The following is a 22787-nucleotide window of genomic DNA, read 5'->3' on the forward strand; positions in this document are numbered from 1 at the left end:
AGAACCACTGGTATCAGCAGATTTAGCTACAATGTGAATAATTATTTAAAAAAAATATTAACAAGGTAGCATACTGCTGAAATTAGGGAATGCAACAAAACTGGACAGCCAACCAGGTCTGGATTGTGATGCTCTGTGATTCACCATGCTTGGATGTGCTTTGCTTTTATTAAGCTTTACTATATATTACTGTGATTTTCCCATTATGAAAATCTATGTTAGATGTAGTTCTGCCTGCAACATATTCTGTCCCAGTGGGCACTGCCAAAGCAACAACGCTCTTATATGTTGATCCAGAGGCACTGCCAAAGCAACAGCACTCTTATATGTTGATCCAGAGGCACTGCCAAAGCAACAGCACTCTTATATGTTGATTCCGAGGACAAGGGCAGGCATGATAAGGACTTGGAAGACCCTTGACCTGACCAGTGGACTGATCTCAATCCAGCTGAAGCCCCTGAACTTGAGCAGCTGCTTGGCTGGCCTGCTGACCCCAGTCTAATAACAGTAACAGAGCAGGGTCCAGATCGATCCCCCCAGACACCGTCTGGAATCGAGCTAGTGACCTCATAGTCACTTCAAATCCAACTGCCCAACCACACAGCCGCACTGCCCCAATGGTCTGATTAAAGACATTGGGTCTGTGTTTAAAATCAATAATACACAAGTAAATCATACTCCATGCTCTCTCCATTTGCCTACTTAACTGTCGCATTAGGCATCTGTGAAGGGAGTTTATGTGTTTTGTATGTCTGACACCCCCGCATCTTCAACTGCTCATATCTCAACCATGTGAGACTTCTTATTTCAATAGCACAGAAACTTCTCTGGCAAAATCTAACGGTACACTTCATTTGGACTTAAGATATGCTTTCATATTGTACTAATTTGATTGTTTGGTTTCCAGATGATAAAGACATAACTCTGTGACGGTCAGGTTTGATCATGGGTATCGAACATGAAAAAGACTTCTGCAAATGTATTTTACATAGTTGCCGCCATTGCTGTGTTAGGTATTTCGTATTTGTTCATTTTGACCTGTGACATGATATGGCTTCCATGTTGTGGTCATGTGTCATTTGGGTTTTCTTATGATATTAACTCTTTAAAATATTGGCTTCCTGTTCAGTACACGGCTGTATTCTTTGATTCTCTAGGTTGTCTGTAGATATCAAACAAGAAAAAAAGTAATTTAGTTAAAACCTCATATCATAGATACTTTGTATTTGCTATTTTAAAAAATACGGATGATGAATTTTCTATGCAGGTTACTTATAAATGCAGTGTCTTGCAATTCAATTGAAAAGAACACCCCCCAAGTCCTCATAGGGAAGTACGCAATAATTGTTTTGAACATAAGCCTTGTACAAATCGCCTGTGTGAATGTCTGACCCCAGCATGACTCCTGGGGGTACACTGATGCTAAGCTTGCCACCTTAAATCCTCTGCATCTTGTGATTGGGACTGGAATTGAGGTGCTAATTAATACATTAGCGGGTTTGAAGACTGTGTTAATTAGGAAATACCACAATAGAATACTAATGCTAAAATCAGACTTAGCAAATTGAAGATTCCACCAAGAAGACACTTTGAATAACATCTGAGATTACTCCATGTTTTTCTATTTGTGGTTGCAATGTGGTTTAGTTTCTTTCATCTTTAAACCCCAATCTAATTCAAAATGTTAGGGTGCTGGGTTTCATAGCAGGCTAACCTTTCATGGTCTCAACTTGATTGTATCTAACAAAGTCAATTGCCTGCATAGGTCTCATAAGTTGAGTGTAGACATGCACACGTTACAGCAACCATGCATTTTAATTTTCAAACATGACATCTGGTGCTACACTAGGATAAAGAAAGTTTTTGGCTTGATTGATTTGCCTTCCAGGAAATTGCTTAACTTGCCAGGTCATTTCACCCCAGCAGTGTCTTCGGTTCAAAGCATCTTACTGGCTGCAAAGCATGTCAGTCATTAGGGGAAGCAGCTTGCTGGTTACTGACAGGAAGGAAGGCCTTGAAAGGCTGGGGAAATGTCACTCTCCAGGTGAAATGGCCAAAGCAGTACAATGCTATCTGAAAGCTGATTTAACCTAGTGTAGTACCATGTGTCCTGTTTTAAAATGAAAAGCAGAGGTTTCTTTCCTAACTGCATATTTAACATCAATATAGTAATAGTAATTGTATTATGTTCCATGCAAAATAGTGTTTCAATGTGAAAAGGCATCTAAACAGTGAAACTGGTTTCACAGTGTACATGGCAGCCAGCAGTGCCAAAGTGCAGCAGTCAGAAAGGGTCCCCTTTAGTGTCCGCTGTCCAATTTGGAGGTTAGGGACACATGCTAGCAGACTTTGTGTTATGTGGAAACCAATCACCTTATTGGTCAGCAACTAATCAGATCAAAATTGCATTTTGAAAACACTTTTGCATAAATTAAACAAATGTGTATATATACAAACGTGCTCAAATTTGTTGGTATCCCTCCACAAAAAACGAAGAATGCACAATTTTCTCTGAAATAACTTGAAACTGACGAAAGTAATTGGCATCCACCATTGTTTATTCCATATTTAATAGAAATCAGACTTTGCTTTTGATTTTTTATTCAACATAATATTGTAAATAAGAAAACAAATGAAAATGGCATGGACAAAAATGATGGGACCGCTAACCTAATATTTTGTTGCACAACCTTTAGAGGCAATCACTGCAATCAAACGTTTTCTGTAGCTCTCATTGAGACTTCTGCACCTGTTAACAGGTAGTTTGGCCCACTCTTCCTGAGCAAACTGCTCCAGCTGTCTCAGGTTTGATGGGTGCCTTCTCCAGACTGCAAGTTTCAGCTCTTTCCATAGATGTTCGATAGGATTCAGATCAGGACTCATAGAAGGCCACTTCAGAATAGTCCAATGTTTTGTTCTTATCCATTCTTGGGTGCTTTTAGCTGTGTGTTTTGGGTCATTATCCTGTTGGAGGACCCATGACCTGCGACTGAGACAGAGCTTTCTGACACTGGGCAGTACATTTCGCTCCAGAATGCCTTGATAGTCTTGAGATTTCATTGTGCCCTGCACAGATTCAAGGCACCCTGTGCCAGGCGCAGCAAATCAGCCCCAAAACATAACCGAGCCTCCTCCACATTTCACTGTAGGTATGGTGTTCTTTTCTTTGAAAGCTTCATTTTTTCGTCTGTGAACATAGAGCTGATGTGACTTGCCAAAAAGCTCCAGTTTTGACTCATCTGTCCAAAGGACATTCTCCCAGAAGGATTGTGGCTTGTCAATATGCATTTTAGCAAATTCCAGTCTGGCTTTTTTATGTCAAAAGTGGAGTCCTCCTGGGTCTTCTTCCGTGGAGCCCACTTTCGCTCAAAAAGCGACGGATGATGCGATCAGAAACTGACATACCTTCACCTTGGAGTTCAGCTTGTATCTCTTTGGCAGTTATCCTTGGTTCTTTTTCTACCATTCGCACTATCCTTCTGTTCAATCTGGGGTCGATTTTCCTCTTGCGGCCGCGCCCAGGGAGGTTGGCTACAGTTCCATGGACCTTAAACTCCTTAATAATATTTGCAACTGTTGTCACAGGAACATCAAGCTGCTTGGAGATGGTCTTGTAACCTTTACCTTTACCATGCTTGTCTATTATTTTCTTTCTGATCTCCTCAGACAACTCTGTCCTTTGCTTTCTCTGGTCCATGTTCAGTGTGGTGCACACAATGATACCAAACAGCACAGTGACTACTTTTCTCAATTTAAATAGGCTGAATGACTGATTACAAGATTGGAGACATGTGTGATACTAATTAAAGAAACGAATTAGTTTGAAATATCACTATAATCCAATTCTTTATTATCTTTTCTAAGGGGTACCAACAAATGTGTCCAGGCCATTTTAGAATATCTTTGTAGAATAAGCAATAATTCATCTCTTTTCACAGCTTCTTTGCTTTATTCTATGACATACCAAAGGCATGCAAGTATACATGATAAAATAGCTTTTAATTTCATCACTTTTCAGGAGGAATGAAGCATTATTTCAATGAGCTGTAAGGGTACCAACAAATTTGAGCACGTCTGTATATATATATATATATATATATATATATATATATATATATATATATATATATATATATACAGTATATATATTATTTATTTCTTAGCAGACGCCCTTATCCAGGCGACTTACAATTGTTACAAGATATTACATTATTTCACATTATACATTATACAGATAACACATTATTTTTTTAAAATTTTTTTTTAATATATATATATATATATATATATATATATATATATATATATATATATATATATATATTGGACTGTATGCTGGGCAAAACAACAGTGCTTTCTGCGCCGTGTTTTTAAAAGACCCCCCCCCCCCAATGTGTAGTGTATTCAGATCAGTATGCTTTTGTGTTGTGAGTATTTTGCAAGTGACGGTCACTGATAACTTTCCCACTTGAATTAGTTCTTTTGTCCATTGCAGTTCATTGTGGGCATAAAATGGACTTTGTTCAATGTGTTTATCACTAATAAAGACTTTATTTTCACTGCATTATCTTCAACTTGGAGAATCACTTTCAATAAAAGATCAGAGTTTTACATCCTCTAGAGCGGCATCATCAATCAGAGTGAAAGTGACTAAGAAAGTGGAGTATCTCTACTGCTGGATACGAAACAGAAACACCTGTGAGAACAGTGTCAATAGCACTAATTCAATGTGATGAGTCTGTAAGGTGTTAAAATTGTTCTGGAGGGATACATGACCATCCTTAATGATGAACGCCTCTAATTCCTGTAAGGGAGTGTGGCGGAGTGTCCCACCCCTATATATTTATTTATTATTATTTGTATTTTTGTTTGCGGCGCAGTTCAAAGCGCCGCGTATTTGTTATTGTTTTTATATTTTAAAAACCTCGTGAGGATGCGTGGCTGATCAGCTACTAATTATTTAACTAGCTGACAGTCATGCATCCTTACTAAACTCGTGCAGACTGTGGCCCAGGGGTAATAAGATAATTAACAGCTAGTTAACCCCTCGGCCAGAGGATAAGAACCTGCAGCTGTCCGTGCTGCGAGGAGGGTGTACAGAGGAGAGTATGGGGAGCGGAGAGAGTGAGGAAAATAAATAAATACACAACTGCTAAGTATCGTGCTGGGTTAAAACCAGCACGCTTATTAGTTTCTATTTGTTTGGCCAACGCGCCTTTTTGTTTTGTGTTTTGTTGTTTGTTTAAATCTTTTGTTTTGTTTTATAATTTAATAAATACGCTGACCGCAGTAGCGTTCAGCTTCACCCGCCCATCCACTGTTTTGTTTCTGGTACTTCCTGGTCCATGACCACACCTCACCACTGCAAGCCATCCTGCCACAGGGAGATTTAGGACTTTATGGTGAATTGAAAATGCCCAGAACCGACAGCGAGTGAAGTCCTTGTTGGAACAGCGTTGACTTGAGCAAAGACTGAACGCATGAGTGGCAGCTGAAGCACTGCCAATATCCTTCTGCTGTGTTGACTTTCCAGAACAGTGTGTGTTCACCACTGCTCTTCCATGCAGCCCTGGCCTAGATAGCACTGTTCCAGCATGGCTTTCACTCACTCACTCTGTCCACTAATTGTTTTAGTCTATTTGTTAATTATCTGTTTGCCTAATTCATCATGCAGAATTCTGGCTGTTACTGAACATCAATCTATAAAAGTGTCTGCTGATGTCCATGGCTTTTCCTATAGTAAAAGCATAGCAACATGTAATAAGGAATAGTGAAAGCATGGTAAAGCCATAACAGCTTCTTGCAAGGGATCATTCTGCATGTATCCCAATCCTTGTTGGAGGGTAGTGCCCACACTAAATACATAGCAAAGTGTAATAAGACATTGTGAAGGCCCAGGCTGGGGTGGTAAGCCATAGTAAACAAACATGGGAAATCGTGGGAAACTGTGATCTAGTTTCCACGCCAGCATGGTACCTACAGAGCAAGCTGACAGCACCGTGTGAAAAGCTGCCCACATGAAACGGTAATACCGCCAGCCAGTATCAGATAGGAAAGGATACCAACAATGCACAGTGCTGACAAGGCACGGCACAGCATGGGATTTAAAACATGCGGCACGGTAAGCAAAGGGTACGAGTGCCATGCCAGCACGGTGTCACAGAGCAATCTAATTTATGTCTAAAAAAAACCCTGCATATCCTATATATGTTATGGAGGTGAAAGTTATCATCTTATAAAGCCTGGAGACTATTAATGCAAACTGCAAAGCAATATATATCGCTAACTCTTTAGCCAGTGACCCACCTTGGACGATGTTTGAAATTTCATGACCCATAATTTTAAAACAATTTTTTTCCCAGCAAAACTACACTAACTTAAAATGACCCTATTCCCACTGTCAGAAATATGTGCTATTAAAAGGACAAGAAGAATAGAACTTATCAATATGAATAAGTAGATGGGTTTATACCTTCACTGAGAGACATGCGTTTGGTTCACTGCTACTGAAGTTAATGCTGAGACTGGTGACACTGATGCTACTGCTGGGACTGGTAAGACTGGTGCTCACACTGCTAGAATTGGTAAAACTGGTGCTGCCACTGCTGAAACTGGTAAGACTGGTGCTGCTACTGCTAGAACTGGTAAAACTTGTGCTGACACTGCTGGGACTGGTAAGACTGGTGCTTCTAGTGCTGGGACTGGTAAGACTGGTGCTGACACTGCTGAGACTGGTAAGACTGGTGCTGACACTGCTGAGACTGGTAAGACTGGTGCTGCTACTGCTGGGACTGGTAAGATTGCTGATAATAGTGCTAAGACTGATCGGACTGCTGGGACTGTATGATGCCACGATTAAAAACACTGATTTAGAAGGCTTTTCTTTAAATAGTTTGCCAATCCTCCGTTGGCCTGATCTATCGAAATGCTGTAACACTTCCTCCAGGGACATGTCTCTGTGGACATATAGCAGGGCAAGGCCATGCAGTCTATTTTCAACCATACTGCTGCGAGACCAATTAAACATATCGAAAGGATGCACTCAGTTACTATTCTTTCTATGTCATAAACGTCAATATTACCCAGATATGCCTGATTTTTTTTTCTCTTATAGTGTCGCAATTTCTTATGAAGATGACAGTAAATAAAGTCACGGAATCAGCGTCAAACTGAATGAAACAGAATAAAGCTGAGGTGACAGGAGGCGCTACGACTGAAGTCGGTTCTGAAAGCTCATACTGTAGCGAGTTAGGGGATTGCAAGAGGATGCCAACAAAACGCTATTTTATTTAAAAGCACAGCAGGTTCAGCACCACGAACGGCGACAACAGCACAGTAACACACCAGACAGCAATCAACTACCCACCGAGCGCTGCAGCACTCACTGATATTTACACAAAGCGGACCAACTGAAACCTCCCAATGTCCCAAAAGGCGGACTGGCACACTGACAGCTACAGTTCCAGCTTCCAGGGTTGGTTGGCACAGTGCCAAGCAGGGGAAAGGTCGCAGTGGTCCCAGTGCTGTAGCGAGTCGGGCTCTGCACTAAATACACATGGCCTCATGCATTAGCCAGTAGCCAGTACTGTATAATGCTATAAACGTACGCCAGGTAGGGCAATACCTGGACAGAGCATCTGTGTGCAGTTAAAGCGATGAGAAATAAATAAACCCATATAGATAAAGCAAACTCAGCTGTCCGGTTTACACATATTCTACAACACATCAATATTAAAAACAGGACTTCCTTGGATTTTTTCTCTCTAAATAATATATACTATATATAATTACCTCCAATTCTTCTAGCCCATGGCATCGGGGCCATCGCACAAAAATACAATACATAAAAAATAGTAAAAGCTAACAGCTATGAATCATTATATCGGGGGAGGAGGAAGGCGCTGCCATTGCGCAGGAAAAACATTGATTTTTCAAAATGTAACGCAGCTAAACATCACACAGGTCTGTCAGCAGAAAAACAATATTAATATAAGAAGAAATAAAATCACTAAACATTCTTACCTAGAGTTGGCTTCTTCTGAAGGAAATGCGTTACAGATTGGTTTCATCTTTGAGTATTTACAGTACCAAACCATCCACTAAATAATACACAGGACAAAAAATGGGATCGGATCCGAATTCACTGGCACCGGATCAGAAGAAGCGGATCTGGATCAAGCTTCACTGATCTGTAATCTTGATCCTATTCTGGAGCTATACGCGGTGTAACTAGGGAAACTGACCAATGAGAAGCGAGCATGTCTGTGTGGCGTTAAGTTTCAATATCCTGGCTGTCAAATGTGTATACAGCCTGAGATCACAGTAATGTTACGAAGAAATGGCAAATAAAAAATGAAAAATATAAAAACATGTCAATTATGCCACTCTTAAAAATGAAAGTGGACACATTATTAAAAAAAAGGTCTTTAGATATATATTTTTTACTTTTTTCTTAAAAAACGAACCCAACTGATTTTTACGGAAGCAGCCACCTCGGCTGCCTCAATGCATTCTACACCCCTGCAGTGTTGTAGAAGATATTAGGTAAGTGTATAATAGAAGTATGGGAAAAGCATGTTTAATCTGCAAAATTACATGCAAATTCACTGTGGAAAGTAAAAGCATGGGTAATCTGCAAAATTACATGCAAATTCACTGTGGAAAGTAAAAGCATGGGTAATCTGCAAAATTACATGCAAATTCACTGTGGAAAGTAAAAGCATGTTTAATCTGCAAAATTACATGCAAATTCACTGTGGAAAGTAAAAGGTGTTATAAAGGTGTGCAATATCTTCTTTTAATTTCTATCAAATAACCCAGAACCAGAAAAACGATTCTTTTCTCTCATGATTCTAGACATGATTCTCTCTACATTTCTTTTGTGCAGTCCAAAGACTCCCACATCCTGAGATTTGGCATTTCCAGCCTTTCTTATTATAATTTCCCCTCCTGAAACAGCTGCAGTCCTTCAGCAAAGGGCACTGGAATGACAGTTATGATAATACAGACAGAAAATTAGACGTGGCATCCTCTGTCTACCACTGATTAGCAAAAAATAATGCAACAGGAAGTGCAGTGGAGGATTTGATGAGTTTGAGCTTGGAGTGACTGCAAACTGATTGTAACACAAACCAAAATGCAGGCGCTTCATTCAATGACACGGACCATGCATAAAACAGTAAGACAACAGGACAACATTTCAATACACCTGTGACCTACACTGGAGAGTCTTCACAATGGGTGTGCTCATTTCCAATGTTTATTTTTCAGAGGCTCATAAAATACTATAATAAATCACTCACCTTTTTTAATTTGACTGGGGTTTTCGTTGGAGCACCATGAAACCTGTTAATCATAGAAGAGGTTTCAACACTGTCAGTATGAGTTGTTTCTGACCACTTAAGCTGACAACATGATTGGGGTGAGAGATATCCAAAGTCAACAATAGGAAAGCGTCTGGTATGATTGACATCCATTTCATTTGCTGTGATTTTCCTTAGCTTGGACATCTCCTCCTCAGCCACATTTCATCGGCTGCTGTTCAGAAGTAATTTAAAACCTCTGCTACGAGTATCAGGATGAGAATACTTTAAGAGGGGGAGCGTTGAGGGGAGATTGTTTAATCGTTTGTGTGTATTTGAGGTAAAACGTGCATCAACTGCCCCTTGCCCAATCGTTCTGAGGAATATGTAGGAATGTATTACATTTGATATATATATATATATATATATATATATATATATATATATATATATATATATATATATATATATATATATATATACACACAGCTGTAGTCAAAAGTGTACATACCCCAATGGAAATTTCTATCACTTTCTTTGAAAACAAAGAATTTTAGGAACAATCTTTTGTAGCAAAGGTTTTGCTTTTGTGGATGAGGAAAAAAAGTTATTTCAGCAATTTATTTGCAAAACTCCAAAAATTCTAATTCATACCCTGACAAAGAAAATTAAATTAATACCTAGTCGAGGCACATTTAGCAATAGTAACGTCTTTTAAACAATTAGGATATTTGTCAATGAGCTTTTGGCATGATTCTTTAACGATTTTTGACCGTTCTTCGATGCAAAATTGTTCCATTTCATTCCAATTCCGAGGACTTCTCTTGTGCACTGCCTTCTTCAACTCATACCAAAGATTCCCAATCGGATTTAGACTGGGACTTTGACTAGGCCATTCCAGAACCTTGATTGTATTCTTCTTTAACCATTCTGAAGTAGATTTTGATGTGTGCTTTGGATCGTTGTTGTGTTGGAACATCCAGTTGTGCTTTAAACCAAGTTTTGTAGCGGAGGATTTCAGATGATTGGCCAATATCTTTTGGCATGCTATGGAATCCATTTTACCATGTATTGGAACTAAATTTCCTGTGCCATTAGAGGAAAAATAGCCCCATAGAAGGATATTACCACCTCCATGCTTGACAGTAGGTATGGTGTTTATTTCTTTGTACACCTCACCAGACTTTCTCCAAATGTAACGACCATCAGCATGACCAAATAGCTTGATTTTTGTTTTGTAACTCCACAAAACCTTTTACCAGAACTTGTATCCATCATTCAAATGCCTTTTTGCAAATTTTAAGCAATATCCTTGTGACGTTTTCCTAAGAGTGGCTTTTTCCTTGGCCTGCGACCATTGAGACCTTCACCATGCAATACTCGACCTATGATTGAAATGGAAACCCCAGTCCCACTTGTAACCAGTTCACTTTGAATATCTTTAATAACAATCTTGGATTGTTATTAACCTTAATCACAATTCTTCTACTTGTTCTTGGTGAAAGAACGTTCTTTATTCCAGATCGAGGGAGCTTTGCGACAGTACCATGAGTCTTGTACTTCTTGATAATAGAAACAATAGTTGAAATTGGGATACTCAAATGCTTGGAAATCATCTTGTATCCTTCTCCAGCTTTATGACAATACATATTTTTCTGCCTAAGGTCTTCAGATAGCCCATATTGACTTACTGGTAATGTAACAGGGGAGATCTATACTGAACTGGCGTATCCGTGGTTCTGCAGGAAGAGGGCAGCAGTCTCGTAAGATCCGTCTGTCAGTTATGGCGATGACATGGAGAGGTGGGGAAGAGGGTGTGTGGGATTTCCCTCTCTCTGACTGGCTGAGAGGCGGGCCTTGTGGGGATTGTTCGGCCCATAAGAGCTGCGCTTGGTTGTGCATTCGGGTGGCCGGAGAAAGGATACCCAGTGACGCTGGCGGAAGACATCAGTGTAAACAAAGAACAGGCAAGCACGACTGAGTGAGACAGCCTGCCTTAAAAGAAACTAAAAAGTAAAATAAATAATTACGTACCCAAGGGGACGTGTGTAGTTATACAGGGAACCCCAGTGTATAGAAACAAATAACTGAGCGTATGTCGGAGGCCCATACTGACTGGCTTAGCGGCAGTGGGGGCATTGCATAAGCAGCACTTTTGTTTTGTAGTTTTATTACTGTGTTTTATTTTCCCTTTTTCTTTCACCTTTTGTTTTCATTATTATTTTTGAACACTTGTATGTGCACTGGACTGTATACCAGCATTGGTAAACCCGTGGTCCTGTTTACTGTTGCCAGTATTCAGGCCACGGACAACAGTGCCCTCTGCGGTTAAAAGTAAATCAGTGCGCCTGAGCGGCATTACAAATAAAACCTTCTGTCTCACGTGTGTGTCAGTGAATTGCCCACCACCCTTCCACAGGTAATGACAGCAATCATCCTATGCCTAACCCTTTTATACTCTCTAAGAAGGTTCACCTATTATCCAGCATTTTCTAGACGTTTCTAGAATTAGGTTCTGCATTATCGTATTGAAATTTAAGGGTATGAATACTTTTGAGTTAGCATTTTTGTAGTTTTGCTAAACAAAATGCTGAAATAAATAATTGTAGATTCTATTTCTTGTAACATTTTTTCCCTATCCACAAAAACAAAACTTTTTTTTCTTTTTTTTCTTTTTTCAAGAAATTTCTAGAAATTGTAAATTTCCATTGGGGTATGACAACTTTTGACTACAACTGTATATACACTACCGGTCAAAAGTTTTAGAACACCCCCATTTTTCCAGTTTTTATTGAAATTTAAGCAGTTCAAGTCCAGTGAATAACCTGAAATGGTACAAAGGTAAGCAGTAAACTGCCAGAGGTTAAAAAAAAAAAGTTTAGGTTACCAAAAACTGAAAAATAATGTACATTTCAGAGTTATACAAAGAGGCCTTTTTTCAGGGAACAAGTAATGGGTTAACAACTTACAACTGTTGTGCAGCAATGGAAGTAAATTAAGCCTTGAAAGTTGATGCTAACAATTCCTACAGGTGTCCCAACTTTTGTTGATTACTTACAAACCCTCTGTCTGTATAAAAGCAGTGTTGGAACAGACTGTGTTACTACACCCTCTTAAGCATTATTTGGACAGTATTGTACTGCAGGAACTAGTATATTGCTCTCATAATGGCGAGAAAAAGGCAATTAACAAAGGAAGACAAACAGACCATTATAACCCTTAAAAGTGTAGGTCTTTCCTTTAGATAAATTGCAAAGAAAGCCAAGGTGTCAGTGAGTACAGTTTCCTACACCATCAAAAGGCACTTGGAAACTGGAGGAAACTCTGACAGGAAGAGGTCTGGCAGACCCAAAGCCACAACAGAATCGGAAGACAAGTTTCTGAGAGTCAACAGCTTGCGTGAGAGGCGGCTCACAGGACAACAGCTTCAAGCACAGCTTAACACTGGTCGAAGTAAGCAAGTCTCAGTTTCAACTGTGAAGAGAAGACTTCGAGCTGCAGGTTTGACAGGTCGAGTGGCAGTAAGAAAGCCATTGCTAAGATGGCAAAATAAGAAAAAAGAGGCTTGCCTGGGCCATGAAGCACCGCCAGTGGACTACCGAAGACTGGAAGAAGGTCTCATGGACCGATGAATCAAAATTTGAAATCTTCGGTTCATCATGCAGGGTTTTTGTACGCCGTCGAGTAGGCGAAGGGATGGTTCCTCGGTGTGTGACACCAACTGTCAAACATGGAGGAGGAAGCGTGATGGTCTGGGGCTCTATTGCTGGATCCAGAGTCGGCGACTTGCACAGAGTGAGTGGCACCCTGAACCAAAACTGCTACCACAGCATTTTGCAGCGCCATGCAATACCCTCTGGTATACGCCTAGTTGGTCAGGGGTTCATCCTACAGCAAGATAATGACCCAAAACATACCTCCAGGCTATGTGAGAACTACCTTAGAAGAAAAGAACAAGACGGTAGGCTTCAAATCATGGAATGGTCAGCACAGTCTCCAGACTTAAACCCCATCGAGCTGGTTTGGGATGAACTGGACAGAAGGGTGAAAGCAAAGCAACCTAAAAGTGCAACACATTTGTGGGAACTTCTGCAACAGTGTTGGGAAGAACTTTCCGAACAATATTTGATTTCCATTGTAGAAAGAATGCCACGACTGTGTTCGGCTGTTATATCTGCAAAAGGTTGCTACTTTGAGTCAAAAATTTAGATTAAATTTTGTTAAACAAAATGATTCCATGATTTCTTTTTTATCTCCAATTGTTTATTTGTTCTATGCTTTAATTTCAGAGTACATTGAGACATTAAACTGCGTAAATTTCAATAAAAACTGGAAAAATGGAGGTGTTCTAAAACTTTTGACCGGTAGTGTATATATATACAGACGTGCTCAAATTTGTTGGTACCCTTACAGCTCATTGAAATAATGCTTCATTCCTCCTGAAAAGTGATGAAATTAAAAGCTATTTTATCATGTATACTTGCATGCCTTTGGTATGTCATAGAATAAAGCAAAGAAGCTGTGAAAAGAGATGAATTATTGCTTATTCTACAAAGATATTCTAAAATGGCCTGGACACATTTGTTGGTACCCCTTAGAAAAGATAATAAATAATTGGATTATAGTGATATTTTTTTAACTAATTAGTTTCTTTAATTAGTATCACATGTCTCCAATCTTGTAATCAGTCATTCAGCCTATTTAAATGGAGAAAAGTAGTCACTGTGCTGTTTGGTATCATTGTGTGCACCACACTGAACATGGACCAGAGAAAGCAAAGGAGAGAGTTGTCTGAGGAGATCAGAAAGAAAATAATAGACAAGCATGGTAAAGGTAAAGGCTACAAGACCATCTCCAAGCAGCTTGATGTTCCTGTGACAACAGTTGCAAATATTATTAAGAAGTTTAAGGTCCATGGAACTGTAGCCAACCTCCCTGGGTGCGGCCGCAAGAGGAAAATCGACCCCAGATTGAACAGAAGGATAGTGCGAATGGTAGAAAAAGAACCAAGGATAACTGCCAAAGAGGTACAAGCTGAACTCCAAGGTGAAGGTACATCAGTTTCTGAGAAAATGTCCTTTGGACAGATAAGTCAAAACTGGAGCTTTTTGGCAAGTCATATCAGCTCTATGTTCACAGACGAAAAAATGAAGCTTTCAAAGAAAAGAACACCATACCTACAGTGAAACATGGAGGAGGCTCAGTTATGTTTTGGGGCTGCTTTGCTGCGCCTGGCACAGGGTGCCTTGAATCTGTGCAGGGCACAATGAAATCTCAAGACTATCAAGGCATTCTGGAGCGAAACGTACTGCCCAGTGTCAGAAAGCTCTGTCTCAGTCGCAGGTCATAGGTCTTCCAACAGGATAATGACCCAAAACACACAGCTAAAAGCACCCAAGAATGGATAAGAACAAAACATTGGACTATTCTGAAGTGGCCTTCTATGAGTCCTGATCTGAATCCTATCGAACATCTATGGAAAGAGCTGAAACTTGCAGTCTGGAGAAGGCACCCATCAAACCTGAGACAGCTGGAGCAGTTTGCTCAGGAAGAGTGGGCCAAACTACCCGTTAACAGGTGCAGAAGTCTCATTGAGAGCTACAGAAAACGTTTGATTGCAGTGATTGCCTCTAAAGGTTGTGCAACAAAATATTACGTTAGCGGTCCCATCATTTTTGTCCATGCCATTTTCATTTGTTTTATTATTTACAATATTATGTTGAATAAAAAATCAAAAGCAAAGTCTGATTTCTATTAAATATGGAATAAACAATGGTGGATGCCAATTACTTTTGTCAGTTTCAAGTTATTTCAGAGAAAATTGTGCATTCTTCGTTTTTTGTGGAGGGGTACCAACAAATTTGAGCACGTCTGTATATATATATATATATATATATATATATATATATATATATATATATATATATATATACATACATACATACACACACAATATGTACAATAAAAATGCTTTCCTGTTACATGAATTGAATGACAAATGTTTACTGTATGTAGGATGCCACATCTAGGAGTAAGAAAGTTATTAGTTTTATTACAACCGTCAAAATACTAGCGCTCTTAACAACAAGAGAGTCATCTATCCTGTTCATCAGCTACTGCTATTGTTCACATCTGAAGAGTATGTTAAAACACAGCTAGACAAAGGTTTGCATGCAGCTACCGACATTAACAATAAGGCACGAAACCCACAAGCAGATCAGAAGCATACTGTATGTGGAAGCTACTCTAAATCAAGGCCAGCATTTCTATAAACAAAAATGCCATCCCTCTTCCTTAATGATAAGAACTGGTACCTTTTTGTTTACAGAGGAACCCCTGATTAAGATCATTATTATTAAGATATGTAATGGATGTCGGATTTATGATAGATACATGTAGATTATTACATGTATCTAATCATAATTTGAAAGGTGATCCACTACACATTATATGTATGAATATGTATTTTATAAATTAGTTATTTACAGCCATCACAAACTGCTATTTTAAAATACCTGTCATTTTGTTAGGACCATACAATGGTTTTAAAATGTGGGGAATACCCCAGGCAACATTATAACACATATATTTACAGGTTTTAGTCTATACTTTTTTATTCGCACACTGTTTACCAAAAGGTCTTATTGGAATGTATAGTAACCAATTGGAATACTGTGTGCCGTTATGTGTCCTGTTGAGTTAATTACCCCAAGATAGTTTTAAATTGTGGAGAGCACTCTAGGCAAGATTATAACATGTGGCTTTATCTGGTTTATCTTTTTTTTTACTGGCAAAGCATGTACCAAAAAGGCCCATTGGAATGTATAGTAACCCATTGGAATACTGGGCATTGCAATGGAAAACATTGTAACACACAGCCTTACCCTTTGTAGTGCATCATATTTCATTGGCAAACTGTGTGCTGAATTCAGCCCTCGTGAAACTGTGATTATTGTGATTTAATAAACTCAGAATCTCGATACAAAATCACAATTTCAAAAGGAACAAAATACAGCTGCATTTCATCCCTACAGGTAAGTCATTAAATATTGTGGACATGTACAGTAGCTCTCAAAAGTGTTCACCCCTCTTGGACTGAAAATAATTGATTGCATAAGTATTCACCCCCTTTGCTATGAGACCCCTAAATAAGCTCTGGTGCAACCAATTGTCTTTAGAAGTCACATAATTAGTTGAATGGAGTCCACCTGTGTGCAATTAAGTTGTTTCACATGATTTCAGGTTAAATACACCTATCTCTGGGTGGTCCCACAGTTGGTTAGTACATTTCCTAACAAAAACTACATCATGAAGACGATGGAATAGTCAAAGCAAATCCGGAATAAGGTTCTTCAAAAGCAGCAATCGGGTAGGATATAAGAACATTTCCAAGGCATTAAGAAATGGAGAGAATATGGCATAACTGTGAATCTGTCTAGAACAGGCCGTCCTCAAAAACTGAGTATCCGGCCAAGAAGGGCACTAGTCAGGGAGGCCACCAAGAGGCCTATGGCAACTCTAAAGGAGTTACAGTCTTCCACGGCTGAGCTGGGTGACACTGTGCATACGGCAACAATAGCCCGGGTGCTTCACAAAACTGGCCTTTACGGGAGAGTGGCAAAAAGAAAGCCATTGTTGAAAAAAACTCACACCAAATCTCGGCTAGAGTTTGCCAGAAGGCATGCGGGAGACTCTGAGACCAAGTGGAAGAAGATTCTATGGTCTGATGAGACCAAAATAGACCTTTTTGGGCTCAACGCTAAGCACTATGTTTGGCGCAAGCCTAACAACGCACATCATCCTGAGAACACCATCCCTACCATGAAGCATGGTGGTGGCAGCATCATGCTATGGGGATGCTTCTCTGCGTCAGGGCCTAGAAAGCTTGTGAAGATCGAGGGCAAAATGGATGTAGCAAAGTACAGAGAAATCCTGGAGGAAAACCTGCCGAAGTCTGTAAGAGACCTGGGACTTGGGAGAAGATTCATCTTCCAGCAGGACAATGACCCCAAACATACAGCCAAAACCACACTGGAGTGGCTTAAAAACAAAAAGGTCAATGTCCTGGAGTGGCCCAGTCAAAGGCCGGACCTCAATCCAATTGAGAATATGTGGAAAGAGTTGAAAATTGCTGTTCACCAAAGGTCCCCATCCAACTTGATGGAGCTTGAGCAATTTTGCAAAGAAGAATGGGCAAAAATTGCAGTGTCCAGATGTCCAAAGCTGGTTGAGTCTTATCCAAATAGACTCATGGCTGTAATTGCTGCCAAAGGTGCCTCTACCAAATATTGACTCAAGGGGGTGAATACTTATGCAATCAATTATTTTCTGTTTTGTATTTGTAATTCATTTAGAACATTTTATAGATTTTATTTTTCACTTTGACATTATGTACTTTTTTTGTGTTGATCAGTGGCAAAAACTCCTAATTAAATCCGTTTTGATTCCATGTTGTAACACAATAAAATGTGGAAAAGTTCAAGGAGGGTGAATACTTTTGAGAGCCACTGTAAGTCATTAAATATTGTGGACATGTATATAATCTCTTTAAAATATTTGATTCTCTACATGTTTTTTGCATTTATTAAACCACTGTCATTGCGACTATATATTTAATTGGTTATATATATACAAAAAATAAAGACACTTACTGCGTTATGATTACTATGATATAAGTAATGTATTTTAAATAAGAAACTTAATTAAAAAAAAAAATCTCTGCAAAATAAATTAAACTATCAATTGAGCTGTCACTGCCGTCCAGGCATTTGGGCAGTTTTAATGCCTTTAAAAATGACAGTGCTGGGTATGAGATTCAAGTCCACTTACAGTAAAATGTAACACAGTGGATATCAATATACTGTAGTGGCACAGTGCTATCTTCTAGTGTGAATATCAATATAGTGGCAAAGTTCTGTCTTCTCATGATTATCAGTATAGTGGCACAGTGCTATCTTGTCATGAATATCAATATACTGGCACAGTGCTATATTCTCGGATGATTATCAATATAGTGGTACATTGCTATCTTCCCGTATGAATATCGATATAGTGTCACAGTGCTATCTTCTAGTGGGTTGGACCACCTATGTGCCTGTGTTATTAGTTCCTATCTAGATGGACGTATGATTGGTTTCATTTCGCACTACTGTAACCCAGCGTTATTCATTTGGTTTTTGGGTTCTCGATTCTATGTTCCTCTTATCCGTGCCTAACATCCCTATCTGAGGGTTATATTGTATAGTATTGTATAGTACAGGAATGGCAGATGTGATGCAGTTTAAAACTCAGTTTGTTAGTCTCACATCGTTGAGGTGCTTATTCTATTATAAAAGTTCCCTGTAGTAAAAGCACTGCAAAGTGTAATAAAACAAATGGGAAAAGAATGAGAAAGCTGCAAAATTACAGAGCAAATATATGCTGTGGTAAACCTTTATAAGACGCGCTCTTCTTCAGTGAATCAATTACAGTGCTTTTCATTCCTAGCCTCTACAGTCTTGGCAAGCATTATCAGATGCCATTAGACATCCATCCTCATGGTAAACCACTCCCAAGATTTCAGTAAACTGGATACTCTTACATTGCATTATTATTTAATTAACGTTCATGGCCCAGTCTTTTACAGACAATCGTTTCAGTGTAATTCAATCAGTTCAGTTATTAAAATCTAAATCAAACAAATAGGTCTTTAGATATATAAAAACAAGAGAGAGTAGCAGCAAGTTCCACAGTCTAGCAGCTCACGGCACAAAAAACAAACCCAGGTCAGAACTCAGAAACTGACCCGGTTTGTAAAGTTACAGAAGCCCTGTGCAGCAGGACAGGAGGAGAGACATTGATGGCTGAAATATGTAGCTGGAGTTGTGAACCAGCTCTGAAGAGACAAGCAGGTGATGGGCAGTGGTGTGTGATGCACTGTCATTACAGATCTCACGCCTGTTGGTGAGATTTCAAGCCTGATACGTGCATAGCAGGAAGGATGCACGCAGCGGTGTGCATGGTTGCTGGTTCTCACCCAGCCTCCACCCTGTTACATTGGTGACCCAGATCTCATAGATAAACAACTTCTCAGTGTCACACCAAAATGATACTGTGGGACCTGATACTCATGCCCATGTGACTTCTATAGCTCTCCCCTGTGTGTTCTGTGTGCATCATTGCAACTGTCTTTTTCAAGTCGTTTGTTTGGATATTTTAATTCACATCTCCTGCGTTAATCAATTGGAGCATCACTCCAATGTGCTTTACATACAGAAGAAGTAATGTGAAATGAGCACGCAGTAGTGCAAGTCATGAATAGTATGTATACTAGTTGATCTAAGTATGTCCTATACAGTAAGAAACAGGAATAAATCCTAAAGGACAACAAACCAACCTTTGTTTAATGAAAACATGCAGGAATCACATTGTGTCAGTTTGTCTTGGTCTGGTCGATTCAAGACATTTCTTCTTTAGTTTTTCACTTACAGTTGTGGGTATTTTATCACAGTTTGTTATTTGATTTGATCCTTTTCTCACAGCTCTGCTAGCTGGCACACCACTTTCTATTTAGTCCATAACCTCTCAAGCAGAGACTGTCAATTGTGCTGAATAGTGTGCTGGTTTAATGATATGGACTAATTACCATTCTGGGCTAAATGGAGGACACCAAACACATCTGAGTTTCAAACCAGGCTTCCATGAAAGGATAGTGAATTAGCCCACTTCAGTACCTTCCCTTCACGTTGCAGTAATCCAGGTAGCTGCACCCTCTGAAGAACAGGAGGACAGGACATTAGGGTCAAGGGCATGTGCTACCATGGACTGGTCCAGTGTTGCTCATCACTTACTGATGAGATACAATAGCTGTCAAGATAGGGTCCCTGAAGGCAATTCTGTGAAAATCAACATATCCTTCAAACGCATTGAGAGAAATGGGAAAACTCAGCAATTGGAAGGTACACAGTGTGTTTCAGGGGGCAGTGGGAAATTGTCTTCAAGTTATATCTTGCAATCTCTTTGCACTGCCTATGATGTTGAAGGAAGCTGATGTCTTTTAGCTGCCTAGTGTCCTAATGAAGGCTTGGAGGCGTGTGTGAATTACATATTAAGCTTTGTTAAAGATAAGTTACTTCCAATGTCACTTTATTGGCTAATTTACTGTTCTTTACTGTGTCATTTGCAATCATTGTGAGTGGTTCTGAGTTCTGTTGCTTTGCTCCAATGTTGGGTAGCCATTCTTTAAATCTGCCTTTACCTGCTTTGAACTGTTTAAGCTGTTTCAGCTGCTTTGCGGTGTTTCAGCTGCTTTGAGGTGTTTGAGCTGCTTTGAGCTGTTTAAGCTGCTTTGAGCTGTTTGAGCTGCTTTGAGCTGCTTTGAGGTGTTTGAGCTGCTTTGTGCTGTTTAAGCTGCTTTGAGCTGTTTGAGCTGCTTTGAGCTGCTTTGAGGTGTTTGAGCTGCTTTGTGCTGTTTAAGCTGTTTCAGCTGCTTTGAGGTGTTTGAGCTGCTTTGAGCTGTTTGAGCTGCTTTGAGCTGTTTGAGCTGCTTTGAGCTGCTTTGAGCTGTTTGAGCTGCTTTGAGCTGCTTTGAGGTGTTTGAGCTGCTTTGTGCTGTTTAAGCTGTTTCAGCTGCTTTGAGGTGTTTGAGCTGCTTTGAGCTGTTTCAGCTGCTTTGAGCTGCTTGAGCTGTTTGAGCTGCTTTGAGCTGCTTTGAGCTGTTTGAGCTGCTTTGAGCTGTTTGAGCTGTATAGTAAACTTGGTTCATTAAGTTGAGGTTTTCATTATGTATATTTGGTTTTATCCATTGTATAATAATAATATAATATAAAGTCAAGACACTTAGTCAACGCAGGTAATTTCTGATCTCCAGATGAGCTACCCGGGCTTTAGCTGTTTAAAACCTGTACATTTTATTTAAAACACAGGTTAGCCCATTTTGAACTGTCATTTCTGCTTCTACAAATGACCTACCTATTGTTCAATAGAGTAGTAAATTTGACATATTTAATATTTTTCAAGGTCTTTTACAGTTGATGGTTTTACAAATGCACTTGATTCAAGGTACACTACCTATGAAACATTTTGAGGCCTGAAGAGAAGTGTTAAATGTGTCCAGTTAATCAAATAATTAGACCAATTAAGTAACTGAGAGCTCGGATGGAACGAAAGCCAGAAGACACTGCGGCCCTCCAGGAACTGAGTTTGACACCCCTGTGCTACATAAGTTGTGCTATATAAAATAAAGATTATTATTATTATTATTATTATTATTATTATTATTATTATAAAAGTACTCTCCAAACTCATTGAATTCCTTTTTCTGTTAGTGTCAAACAAAGGCAAGGTGACAGCAGAAATCAGGATAAGGGCTCACTGTTTTAAATCTGTGCATATGTGTGCATATAAACATACTATATTATATAATAATATAAACTGAGCTTTAAAACCTTGATCCCATTTGACAACGCCTCATTTTTTAGAAATGGATAAATCAAGGGCTGACGGCTCAGGCTTCAAACAATAATCGTGACACTGCACTGCAGAAGTACAGTCCATTTCTTCTTGATCCTGTACTGGCTTTTTCCATTTCCATTCATTAAACATAAAGAGAAATGTATTCCCGTTCCGTGGGAATCCCACGGGGTCTACAGGGTCCGCGGGAGTCCCATCCTCATGTCACTCTCTGATGGGCACCTTCATTTGCTACTATTTTAAGAAGTCAGTTTATGACAAGCGTGATGAAAGGGAGACCAATCCCTCATAATTGTACACGGTAATTGTACTTGGTACATGAGAAACATAATGCTGAGGAGGAATTAAAGCTGCAGTAGCCTACAACCACTAAAGTATAATTAATATGCTTACCATCCTAGAAATATACTGTGCATATAAAACTGCTATATTCAAGTGGACAACAGGGCCAAAGTGATTTACAGAATTACAGTTACAGAATGAGGGCGCTAGAGGGCGCAATGGTGCTTGATGCTGCCACCTAATGAGAGCCAAGATAAATGTGTATGACAATGTAATGCATTGGTGCAGGTACATAATCCCGCCTTTCTGAAAACAGACAACATGTTTGAAGTTACTGATGGCAATCAGAGCTATGTATCTCTAAAGCACACAATATAGTTGGGTGTTTTACTAATACCAATACAGCTGCACAACTAAAACAATACATTATAATAGTTGTATTGTATCACAGTCTGTTCTTTTACTCTATTGTGAAATATATACAATAGTAAAATATATGAGATAATTATAAATATACTATACATGCTTCATGCAATATATGTGCAGGTATTGTGGCAGGGCAGACACTCTGGGATATATTTAATATATTCAATATAAATGATGATATATGACTCATGCAATATATTACACTGTATTGTTCAATAGAAGTCTGTATTTCTTTTTTTCTCACACACTGATTATAAATACACAGACTGGACAGGACTAAACTGCTCTATTTCATTTGATTGCATGTTTTACACTCCAGGAATCTGC

At 39.3% G+C, this 22787-nt stretch overlaps 1 protein-coding gene across 1 annotated transcript in view; it reads left to right on the plus strand.

The window, feature by feature from the left end:
- The window catches only part of LOC117413302 (PH and SEC7 domain-containing protein 2-like), a 208720-nt gene that overhangs the window by 58269 nt on the left and 127664 nt on the right, over positions 1-22787 (plus strand). The gene's annotated exons all lie outside the window — the stretch shown is intronic.

This window comes from Acipenser ruthenus, chromosome 23 (genome assembly GCF_902713425.1).
Source record: "Acipenser ruthenus chromosome 23, fAciRut3.2 maternal haplotype, whole genome shotgun sequence".
NCBI lineage: Eukaryota > Metazoa > Chordata > Actinopteri > Acipenseriformes > Acipenseridae > Acipenser > Acipenser ruthenus.